Raw genomic sequence first — 12,129 nt, 5'->3', positions numbered from 1 at the left:
TACAATGGCGCAATCTCAGCTCACCGCAACCTCTGCCTCCCGGGTTCAAGGGATTCTCCTGCTTCAGCCTCCCGAGTAGCTGGGATTACAAGCATGCGCCACCACGCCTGGCTAATTTTTGTATTTTTAGTAGAGACAGGGTTTCTCCATGTTGGTCGGGATGGTCTCAAACTCCTGACCTCAGGTGATCTGCCCACCTTGGCCTCCCAAAATGCCGGGATTACAGGCATGAACCACCACGCCCAGCCAAAAAAATTTTTTTTAAATTAGTTGGGCGCAGTGGTTATGTGCTTGTAATCCCAGCTATATGGGAGGCTGAGGCAGGAAGATTGCTTGAGTTCAAGGTCACAGTGAGCTATGATTGTGCCACTGCACTCCAGCCTGGGAAACAGAGCAAGAACCTTTCATTTTATTTTTTATTTCATTTTTTTGAGACAGAGTCTCCCTCTGTCACCCAGGCTGGAGTGCAGTGGCAGAATTTTGGCTCACCACAACCTCCACCTCCTGAGTTCAAGTGATTCTCGGGCCTCAACCTCCCGAGTAGCTGGGACTACAGACGCATGCCACCACACCCGGCTATTTATATTTTTAGTAGAGACAGGGTTTCACCATGTTGGCCAGGCTGGTCTTGAACTCCTGACCTCAGGTGATCCACCTGCCTCTGCCTCCCAAAGTGCTGGGATTACAGGTGTGAGCCACCACACCCAGCTGAACCTGTCTTTAAAACAAAATAAAAAAAGATGTGTTGTATCTCGACCACTATTTCTGGCTAAGCATAATCTGGCCTTCTTCAAATCTCAACCACTCCTTTTCCTCTTATGTCAATGATCCTGCATACCAAAATCACAGCCTCTTCTCTCCACTGTTTTTTTTCCCCCTCCCTCTACAACAAAACATTAATGTTTGTCTCCTCTCCCCTTCCTAACTGAAGTAATCATGCTGTAGTTGTTGCTTGCCCGGGTCACCCTAATTCATGTCTCAGTGTTTGATGTTCATGGATGAGATCACCCAAGAAGATATCACCAGGTGGTGGGTGAGAGAAAAGACCATGAGAGAATATAGAATGTTTCAGTATTAAACTACCCGGTGAAGGAAGATTATAGATGAATGGTTAGGGAAAGCCACGTTACTGAACATTAGATGTAAATTCTTTCTTTTACCATATGCCTATGAGTAAGTGATGAAAATTAATTTTATTCAGTAAGAAAAAACCAAGTATTTGGTAAGAGAGAAAATTAGATACTAATGCCAATTACAGATAGTGAAAAACTGAGAGAAAAAGAAAAAAATACAAATTCTTTTTATTCTTATTTTTGAGATAGAGTCTCCCTCTATCACCCAGGATGGAGTACAGTGGCATGATCTCAGCTCACTGCAACCTCCGCCTCCCACATTCAAGTGATTCTTGTGCTTCAGCCTCCCACGTAGCTGGGATTATAGGCTCCCACCACCATGCCCGGCTAATTTTTTGTGTTGGGATTACAGGTATGAGCCACTGTGCCCAGCCCAAATTCTTTTTTTTCCTTGAGACAGAGTCTCACTCTGTAGCCCAGGCTGGAGTGCAGTGGCGCGATCTTGGCTCACCGCAACCTCCCGAGTTCAAGCGATTCTCCTGCCTCAGCCTCCTGAGAAGCTGGGACCATAGATGCATGCCACCACACCGGGCTAATTTTTTTGAGATGGAGTTTTGCTCTTTTGCCCGGAATGCAGTGGCGTGATCTCTGTAGCCTCCACCTCCTGGGTTCCAGCAATTCTCCTGCCTCAGCCTCCCAGGTAGCTTGAATTACAGGCACGTGCCACCATACCTGGCTAATTTTTGTATTTTTAGTAGAGATGGGGTTTTGCCACGCTGGCCAGGCTGGTCTCAAATTCCTGACTTCAAGTGATCTGCCCGCCTTGGATTCCCAAAATGCTGGGATTACAGGTGTGAGCCATTGTGCCCGGCCAGGCCGAATAGTCCGATATCAAATTAATTTGTCATAAAATTACCATGTAATGCTTGTTTTGCTATTTTCAGGAATTCAGCAAAACGCCTTAAAAGTATGGTATATTCTTTAACAGCACCAAGTATGCCTGCTTTAGGGCATATATATATATGAACATATACATACACACATGTACATATGTATATGTAGTACATATTTTCACCACCACTACCACCATGAAAACTTAAGCTGGTTAATGAGGTTTTAAAAATGACTTAGAGATAGACTTCATATACCCTAAAATTTACCCCACCCCCCTTTTTTGGAGACAGGGTTTTGCTTTGTCACTGCACTGGAGAGCAGTGGCACAATCAGAGCTCACTGCAGCCTCGACCTCCCAGGCTCAAGTGATCCTTCCCACCTCAGCCTCTCAAATAGCAGGGACTACAGATGCACTCCATCATGCCCTGCTAATTTATTTTTATGTTTGTAGAGACAGGATCTCCATATGTTGCCCAGGATAGTCTCAAACTCCTGGGATCAAGGGATCCTCCTGCCTTGGCCTCCCAAAGTGTTTACAGGCGTGAGCCATTGCTCCTGGCCCAAATTCACACATCTAAAGTGTCAAATTTAGTGGGTTTTAGTACATTCTTAGAATTGTGCAACTATCACCACTATCTAATTTTAGAACATTTTCATTACTCCCAAAAGAAACCTCATACCCATAAGCAGTTACTCACCATCTCCCCTTTGCCTAGCCCCAGGAATCTACTAATCAGCTTTCTGTCTCTATACATTTGTTTATTCTAGACTTTTTATATAAATAATACAATATGGGGTCTTTTGTGATCAGCTTCTTTCACTTAGCATACTATTTTCAAGATTCATGCATGTTGTATATACCAGTAAGTCCTTCCTTTTTATTGCTGAATAATATTCCATTGTACAGATGTACCACATTTTATCCATTTACCAGCTGATGGACATGTGGGTTATTTCCCTTTTTGGCTATTATGAAGAATGCTGCTATAAACATTTTTAGGCAAGTTCTTGTGTGGACATATGTTTACACTTCCCTTGGGTATATACTAGTAATATGGTAACTTTATATTTAATGTTTTGAGGAAGTGTCAAAAACTTTTCCACTATCTTTTCACTATCTCATCAGCAATGCAGGAGGGCTCTAATTTCTTGATATCTTCTCCAACACTTTGTTAGAGTACCATTTTTATTTTAGCCATCCCAGTGGGTATGAAATGGTATACATAAATTTTGTGGTTTTGTAGATAATGAGCTTTAAGTATACAGGTTGAGTATCCCGTATCTGAAATACTTAGAACTGGAAGTGTTTTAGATATTGGGCTTTTTTACATTTTAGAATATTTGCATTGTATATTTACTGCTTGAGCATCCCAAATCTGAAAACCCAAAATGCTCCAATAAACACTTCCTTTGAGAGTCATGTTGGAATTCAAAAACTTTCAGATTTTGGAACATATTGGATTTTAATTTTTTGAATTTGGGATGCTCAATCTGTATTTACATAGCACTCCAAGAAGATATCTGGGGACAAAGATTTGCCCCATAGGTAAAATCTGAAGGCGTTTAAGTCATAAGAGCTGCCTGGGTCCAAAGCAAATGGCACAACAACAACCCAGTTCAGAGCTCTTTACAGTACTGTCACTAAAGAACTTATTACTTAGGTTGCTTTAACTTTTCTGACTACAATAGAACAAAGAGTCTAATCCCAGCATCTCTACCACAGTGCATCACTGTAATAAATTAAGTGTAAGGGGCAGAAAGGTTGAAACTGTAGAACAAAAGTAAGGCAGAATCATTTTTAGTCAACTGGGATTGAGTGCCAAAATGAAGAACAGTTAGAAATACATAACAAGAGAATGCCTGGTTTACCCTGGCAACATTAGGTCCTGAAGTGTCTGTTTTGAGGGTTACCCCTAATCACAAAAGCAGACAGCTCCCCTAGGCAGAAGGGGATTTTTTCAACAGTTTTGTTGTTTTTGAGACGGAGTCTCACTCTGTTGCCCAGGCTGGAGTGTAGCGGTACTATATTGGCTCACTGCAACCTCTGCCTTCCGGGTTCAAGCGATCCTCCTGCCTCAGCCTCCGAGCAGCTAGGATTACATGCGTGTGCCACCACGCCCAGCTAATTTTTTTTTGTATTTTTAGTACAGATGGGGTTTCATTTCACCATGTTGGCCAGGCTGGTCTCGAACTTCTCACCTCACATGATCCATCCACCTCGGCCTCCCAAAATGACGGGAATATAGGCGTGAGCCACTATGCCTGGCCTTCAGCAGATTTTTTTCAAGGTTAGCTATGTCGTGATTGCTGGGTATAATAAGTTTACTCCCAACATAAGCAGAGGGGAGTGAATACATAAGACTTAACAGGTGAAAAGGCATGAAACATGCTAAATTTTTGGAAGACTGGCCAAATGATGTCAATTTTCTTATTAAGCAAAACAGACCCCAAGAAAATGGTATGAACAGTGGTATAGAATACCACTGAACCCAACATTTTCACCTCTCTGCTATAGGTTATTAAAATAAAACTACAACATGTTCAAGTGCTGAGATGCACTCCTTTCTTCAAACCTGTGTTGTTTCTTAAAGCATAATCCCTGAAGAGAACTGTGCTGTTTAAGTAATACATGTTATTGGGTAATGAAACAGTCAACTAAGAATAAGTAATCCTGTCAAAAAGCAGTTGCAAACAATTTAGACAAAGTTAACTAAATCATGTATTAACAGATTATATTCTGTACAAATCAGAATACAGTCACTGGTGGCTGCTAGAGGCTTCATCTGTTTTAGTTCTGCTATTTAAAGCTCAGGGAACTACTGCTTTTGTTCACAACTGAAACAGACCTTGGAATTAAATAAGACTTTAGTCCTTTTAGAAAATGTAAAAAGTATAGGAGTTTTCATACTACAGGTATTTTAGCAGAAAGAAGAGGGAGGCTAAAAGCATATTCCTCTGACTGAGATACTGAATCCTACAGTTAAAGGAATTTTTTTTTTTTTTTGAGACAGGGCCTTGCTCAATATATTACCCAGGCTTGAGTGCAGTGGCACAATCTTGGCTCACTGCAATGTCCACCTCCTGGGCTCAAATGATCCTCCTGAGGAAAACTCTAAATTTCTGTTCCTTGGTAATGTTATGTTACTGCGTAATGAAACCGTCAAGTGTCAAGTAAGAGTAAGTAATCTTGTCAAAAAGCAGATGCAAACAGTTTAGACAAGGTCAATCCTGTCAAAAAGCAGTTGCAAACAGTTTAGACAAAGTTAACTAAATCATGTATTAATAGACTCAGCCCCTCCAGCAGCTGGGACCACAGGCAACTGCCATCACATCCAGCTAATTTTTGGGGGCATTTTTTGTAGAGACCGGGTTTTGCCATGTTGCCCAGGCTGGTCTCGAACTTCTGGGCTCAAGTGATCTGCCCGCCTGAGTCTCCTAAAGTGCTGGGATTACAGGTATGAGCCACCACGCTTGGCCTAAAGAATTTCTGAAGATGCTTTACAGTACCAGATTTTGATAATCTGGATCAGACTACCAGAGACTGAAATCGCAAGGAAGTTGGTCCCAACACTATTAGCAAGGAGGCAGCTTTTCAACGTGCCAGTTCCCCAGTATCAGTCAGAAGCCACGGGAACCTGTGTGGGAAGGAAGGAAAAGCATAGGCCTGAGTCACAAATTCAAATGTTTACAGGAGTTTGGCAGGTAACATAATGAGTCACACAGATTGGTGTAAGAGAAAAGATGAAGTGGAGATCACAGCTAGTTGCAGAATGAGCAAAGAGATGGCAACTGTTCAGCTTTAGTCAACTGTTATGTTGAAATGTAGGCCCAATGTTGTCTGATAATTTTAATTTTTCAAGATAAGCCAAAGCCTAAATTATGTAAAATTGAATTTTTAAAATTTGGGAATGAACTGAAATTAAAAAGGGAAAAACTAATAATGTGAAGGCCAGATAAAATATATCCGTGAGATAATTTGTGACCTCTCTAGTTTATGTACTAGGAGGACCTTTAGTGGCACAAACAAGAGGCTAAGATTGGAAGAAAAATCCTGAGTAGGTAACAAGGTACAAAGGAAGCAGCCAAAAAGAGAGAAAGAGAGAGAGAGAAGAAAAGAAAAAGAGGAAGAAAGGAAGGGAGGAAGGGAGGGAGGGAGGGAGGATTGACTATAAAGGTGGTGCTGCTATTAATTAATTTACTTTTGGGAAACAATATTCTTTGGAGTTTGAATTTTAGGGCTCTTGAAATGCTAAAGAAAATGATTCCACTGTCATATCCATTAGCAGACAAATTTTTTAAAGATATGCAAAATAATTAAGGAGGCAGGGACGTAGGGATAGAAAAATCTGTAGTTTCAAATTTGTCTGTAACTTACACTAAGCCAACAAAGGTAGGAGATGATCAGTGCTAATGTCTTTTTTTTTTTTTTGAGATGGAGTCTTGCTCTGTCGCCCAGGCTGGAGTGCAGTGGCATGATCTTGGCTCACTGCAACTTCCACCTCCCGGATTCAAGCAATTCTCCTGCCTCAGCCTCCCCAGTAGCTGGGACTACAGGCACGTGCTGCCACGCCCGGCTTTTTTGTATTTTTAGTAGAGAGGGGTTTTCACCATGTTAGCCAGGATGGTCTCGATCTCCTGACCTTGTGATCCGCCAGCCTCGGCCTCCCAAAGTGCTGGGATTACAGGCGTGAGCCACTGCGCCCGGCTAGTCAGTGCTAATGTCTATTGAGCATTCAGGCGTTATCAGAATTAACTCATGTAAAAAGGAATCATATATTGGATTTCTTCAGAAATGGAAAGGCCTACTCTTAGAGATTTCAAAATGTATTAACATCGATCACTTGAAAACTAGGGTTAAACTACTGAAAAGAGCCAAAATACCTAATCAGCTTCTGTATCTCTGAAGATCAAGCTGGGTCTTAATATTTTTGTGTTAACGACTCTTCGTAAAATCTTGGAAAACCTGAGAAAAACTAGTGAATATAAAGAGGCACATAACACCCCCGCATCCCGTCAGGAAAAAAACAACTCAAACCTTGAATGAGGGTGACCATATAGCTCCTTTTGGAGAGATTATTTGTGCTTATTAAAGAGAAGGGTATGTTTAGGATCCTGCCTCTACTATAGTTTACTACTAACATAATACATTATTTCTCTGAAAAATATTAATGGTGAAAATCTGATAGAAGATGCAAACTAGGGATTGCTAATACAGGGTTGAAAGTACTTACCTATTATCTCAGATTCATAATAATCCTGTGTGCCTTCCTGGAAGACAAGACAGGGTGTCTTTATGATTTTAGAGCATGAATTTGGAAAAATGGTAGGTCCATTTGTATGTTAAGTTCATGTCCATCAAAGAGGAATGAAAAATATGTCCTTCCTCCTGTTAGGGGTTATGTGGCTGTGTTGTACCAAGGTCAATTAAAGATTCCTTAGAAATTATTTTTTTTGTTGTCCGAGACAGGGTCTTGCTCTGTCACCCAGGCTAGGGTATAGTGGCATGATCACAGCTCATTGCAACCTCAAACTCCTGGGCTCAAGCGATCCTCCTGGCTTAGCCTCACAAGTAGCTCGGACATACACTACATGTGCGTGTCACCACATCAGGGTAATTTTTTTTTTTTTTTTTTAGAGAGACAGAGTCTTGCTCTGTCACCCAGGCTGAGGTGCAGTGGCACGAGCATAGCTCACTGCAGCCTTGAACTCCTGGCCTCAACAGATCTTCCTGCCTCAGCCTCCTCAGTAGCTGGGATTATAGGCATGAGCCACTGCACCCAGTGGGTTCCTCAGACATTCCAAGTTCAGGGAAGAGACGAACTATGAAAAATTTAGTGCTGTGCTTCTTTTGTTTATATATTTGTAACATTCTGTTTTGAGATCCTACTGTTTGCATTAGAACAGCAGTATGAAGAAAGGTGAAAAAGCCTACCTTTCAAGCAAATGAAGAACATTTCACCAAAAAACAAAACCAAAACCAAACTTGTACTACGTGGTTTTTTTTTTTAATGCGTAAGATGAGCTTTTAAGATGAAGAAATAAACTCACATGCATTCATTCATCATACCAGCTAAAGATTTTTCCTAGACCAGGGATCACAGATATATATTCTGTATTAGTGAACAGGCAGTCCATGAGTTCTCCATGGGTAACCCTTAATTTTGTATTTTTATTTTGATGGTACTCTAAAGAAGAGTAATAAGTGAATATTCTGGATCACCTAGATGAGCACTTTATAAATGTTTACAACGTAACTTGAGACTTAAAATTACAATAATTTGTTTGTACTAAGGTCAAATGACACCACAATATCATATATATACGAAAGTTTTTAATTAATTCTGATAGAATAGGGTTTTCAACTGCAGCACTATTAACTGCCATTTTGCCTCTTTGTTTCAAGGAGCTTTTCTGTGCATTGTAAGATGTTACTAGCATTGCTGGCCTCAATCTACTAGATGCCAGTAGTATCACACCCTTAGTTGGGACAACCAAAAATGTACAGAGACATTGCCAAGTGCCTCCAGAGTGACAAAATCTCCCTAGTTTGAGAGCAAATGCATAGAGAAAAGTGGTGGGAGAGCCGAGGTAACACAAGGTGTGCAGGAGAATAAACATGTCAAATTCAAATGAACCAAAGATGTAACAATTTCTACTACATTCAGGTTGAGGACAGTGTCACTAAAACATTATCATACAACACATTAATGCTGTCAATGTGAATTTTATTACATTGTAAATCTGTTTTGCTTTTTTTCCCTTAAAAGGCAAGTCTATACATTATTGAAGTTTGAATTATACTTTTTCCTGGTTTACTTTTTTCTTTATTTTTGAGATGGAGTCTTGCTCTGTCACTTAGGCTGGAGTGCAGTGGTGCCATCTTGGCTCACTGCAACCTCCACCTCCCAGACTCAAGCAATTCTCCTGCCTCGAGTAGCTGGGACTACTAGCCAGGCCACCACGCCTGGCTAATTTTTTTTATTTTTAGTAGAGACGGGGTTTCACCAAGTTGGACAGGCTGGTCTTGAACTCCTGACCTCAACTGATCTGCCCGCCTTGGCCTTCCAAAGTGCTGGGATTATACTGTGTGAGCCACCACACCCAGCCTATTGTTTTCTAGTTAAAACTTTTTTTTCTTTACAAAAATTAGCCGGGCGTGGTGGCGCATGCCTGTAATTCCAGCTACTCTGGGGGCTGAGGCAGGAGAATCGCTTGAACCCAGGAGGCGGAGGTTGCAGTGAGCCGAGATCGCGCCATTGCACTTCAGCCTGGGCAACAAGAGTGAAACTCCGTCTCAAGAAAAACAAACAAACAAACCTTTTTTTTCTTTTCTTGAGATGGAGTTTTGCTCTGTCACCCAGGCTGGAGTGCAGTGGCACGATCTCGGCTCACTATAACCTCTGCCTCCCGGGTTCAAGTGATTCTCTTGCCTCAGCCTCCTGAGAAGCTGGGACTACAGGTGCACACTACCATGCCCAGCTAATTTTTGTATTTTCAACGGAGATGGGGTTTCACCATGTTGGCCAGGCTGGTCTGGAACTCCTGACCTCAGGTGAACTCCCCCTCAGCTTCCCAAAGTGCTGGGATTACAGGCACGAGCCACCGCACCTGGCCTCTTTTCTAGTTAAAACTTGACTCTGAAGTCATCAACTAGTGTGTAACCTTTCTTTTTCTTTTTTCTTTTTTTTTTGAGACAGGGTCTTGCTCTGTCACCCAGGCTGAAGTACAGTGACATGATCTTGCCTCACCACAAAATCCGCCTCCCAGGTTCAGGGGATTCTCGTGCCTCGAACCCCCAAGCAGCTAGGATTACAGGCGTGCACCACCATGCCTGGCTAATTTTTGTAGTTTTAGTAGAGACAGGGTTTTGCTATGTTGGCCAGGCTGGTCTCGAATTGGCTTCATGTGACTCTGTCCATCTCAGCCTCCCAAAGTGCTGGGATTATAGGCATGAGCCACTGCACCTGGCCTAACCTTTGTAATGTCATTTTTCCACCTAAAATATCTTTTCTGTTAATATATCACAGATATTTCTTAATTGAAAAAATTCTCAAGAACCCCAAAACTTGAGTATATACTTAGATACTAAATGTCTTAATTAAATAAAGATAATCTGAAAGAGTTTTTTATTTGTTTTGTTTTTTTGAGACAAGGTCTTGCTCTGTTGCCCAGTGTGAAGTGCAGTGGCATGATCATGGCTCGCTGCAACCTCAAACTCCTGGGCTCAAGCGATTCTAACACCTCGGCTTCTGGAGTAGCTGCGATTACACATGTGCCACCACACCCAGCTAATTACATTTTTTGTAATTAGCTTAGATTGGGGGGCAGGTCTTGTACATTGCTCAGGGTGGTCTCGAACTCCTGGGCTCAAGTGATCCTCCTGCCCTGGCTTTGCAAAGTGCTGCGATTACAGGTGCGAGCCACCGTGCCTGGCCTAAAATTTTTTTTTTTTTGAGACGGAGTCTTGCTCTGTCACCCAGGCTGGAGTGCAGTGGTGCGATCTCGGCTCACTGCAAGCTCCGCCTCCCGGGTTCACGCCATTCTCCTGCCTCAGCCTCTCCGAGTAGCTGGGACTACAGGCGCTCGCTACCAGGCCCGGCTAATTTTTTGTATTTTTAGTAGAGATAGGGTTTCACCGTGGTCTTGATCTCCTGACCTCGTGATCCGCCCGCCTCGGCCTCCCAAAGTGCTGGGATTACAAGCGTGAGCCACCGCACCCAGCCGGCCTAACATTTTTAAATTATAAATACTTTGAAAAACTGGAAAAGGTCCTGGATAGAAGTATTCACTGTTGAATTTTTCTTTCCTGAAAAACCAGTCTTTGAAAGAGTAAAAAAGTAACTGCCAATACAGCTTGTCTATATATATATGCTCTATAAATTTCTCTTCTTCGAATCAAGCAAAGCTGACAATGTATTAAAAGAATGTCCACGGCCGGGCGCAGTGGCTCACACCTGTAATCCCAGCACTTTGGGAGGCTGAGGTGGGCGGATCACGAGGTCAGGAGTTCGCCCCATCTCTACTAAAAATACAAAAATTAGCTGGGCATGGTGGCAGGCACCTGTAATCCCAGCTACTCAGGAGGCTGAGGCAGGAGAATCACTTGAAACCAGAAGGTGGAGGTTGCAGTGAGCCGAGATCCACCACTGCACTCCAGCTTGGGCGAAAGAGCAAAACTCCGTCTCAAAAAAACAGAAAAGAATGTCCAAAGGTATGTAGTAAGTTGAAAAGCTGTCTTGAATACAAGTCCATTAGTGGAAGAATCTTAAAATTGGTTAGGTATATTTAAATGGGGGAGACTGTTCCAAAAAAGTGTAATACCACAACCAGCTTACAAATTCTTCCCGTTCTAGTAAGAATAAAACTTGGTCAAAGATTGCCTTTTACCTGTGCACTGAAATCTTATGGTTGGTGAAGATGAAGGCTAAAAAAAATCTTAGTTCAACAAGTCCAGCTTAAGAGACATCATTCCAATGCTCATAAATTTACAAGTTTAACAAATACAACTATTGTACCCCCCAAAAACCTAGTAAGTTATGTTAAAGTCACCCAAGATCAAATGGCTTGAAATTCTTTAACAAGCCAGAACTGTCCTATAGGTGTAACAATTTATTTTTCCCTTCTAAACTCTCCCAGGGGGATTATTGCCATCTTCTGTATATCAGTAACTAGTTAGGTACAATTTTCTCCTCTAAAATGATGGGGTGGCGGCGGGGGAGGGGGCAAAGACTGCAAAGTGTAATTCATTTATCAGCTCTTCAACATGCAGCATCAGAGGTTTTTGTTAAAGTTAAGATAGCATCTAATTTTATTTTCCTTCTCAAAATTTATCTAACTTCCAAGGTATACTGAATAGCAAAATGACTTAATAATAGAAAATGGTAGCCAATAAAGCATGAACTCTTATGTAGGGAACTTGAAAATAACAGTCTGCTGAATAACTCTTCAAAGTTTAACGCGTTAAGAGCAGAAATGGAAACAAAGCTCCCAGTGACCCTCAGCTGAATTACAAAATTAAATAAAAACTTAGAAATCAATAAAAGGCAAAAACATTATATAAGATTTACAAAACACAATTTGTCAAATAGTGTATATGTGGGAGTGTGGGCTGGAGGTGGTGTCTATGTCAGGATTTCTGCCACTGAAAAAACAAAGTGTGTTG

At 41.7% G+C, this 12,129-nt stretch overlaps 1 protein-coding gene across 8 annotated transcripts in view; it reads right to left on the bottom strand.

The window, feature by feature from the left end:
• The window catches only part of GPATCH8 (G-patch domain containing 8), a 108,228-nt gene that overhangs the window by 16,709 nt on the left and 79,390 nt on the right, over positions 1-12,129 (bottom strand). The window lies entirely within an intron of this gene.

This window comes from Pan paniscus, chromosome 19 (genome assembly GCF_029289425.2).
Source record: "Pan paniscus chromosome 19, NHGRI_mPanPan1-v2.0_pri, whole genome shotgun sequence".
Lineage (NCBI taxonomy): Eukaryota > Metazoa > Chordata > Mammalia > Primates > Hominidae > Pan > Pan paniscus.
Note: the sequence above shows the minus strand (reverse complement) of the source record. Positions and strands in the feature narration are given on the sequence as shown.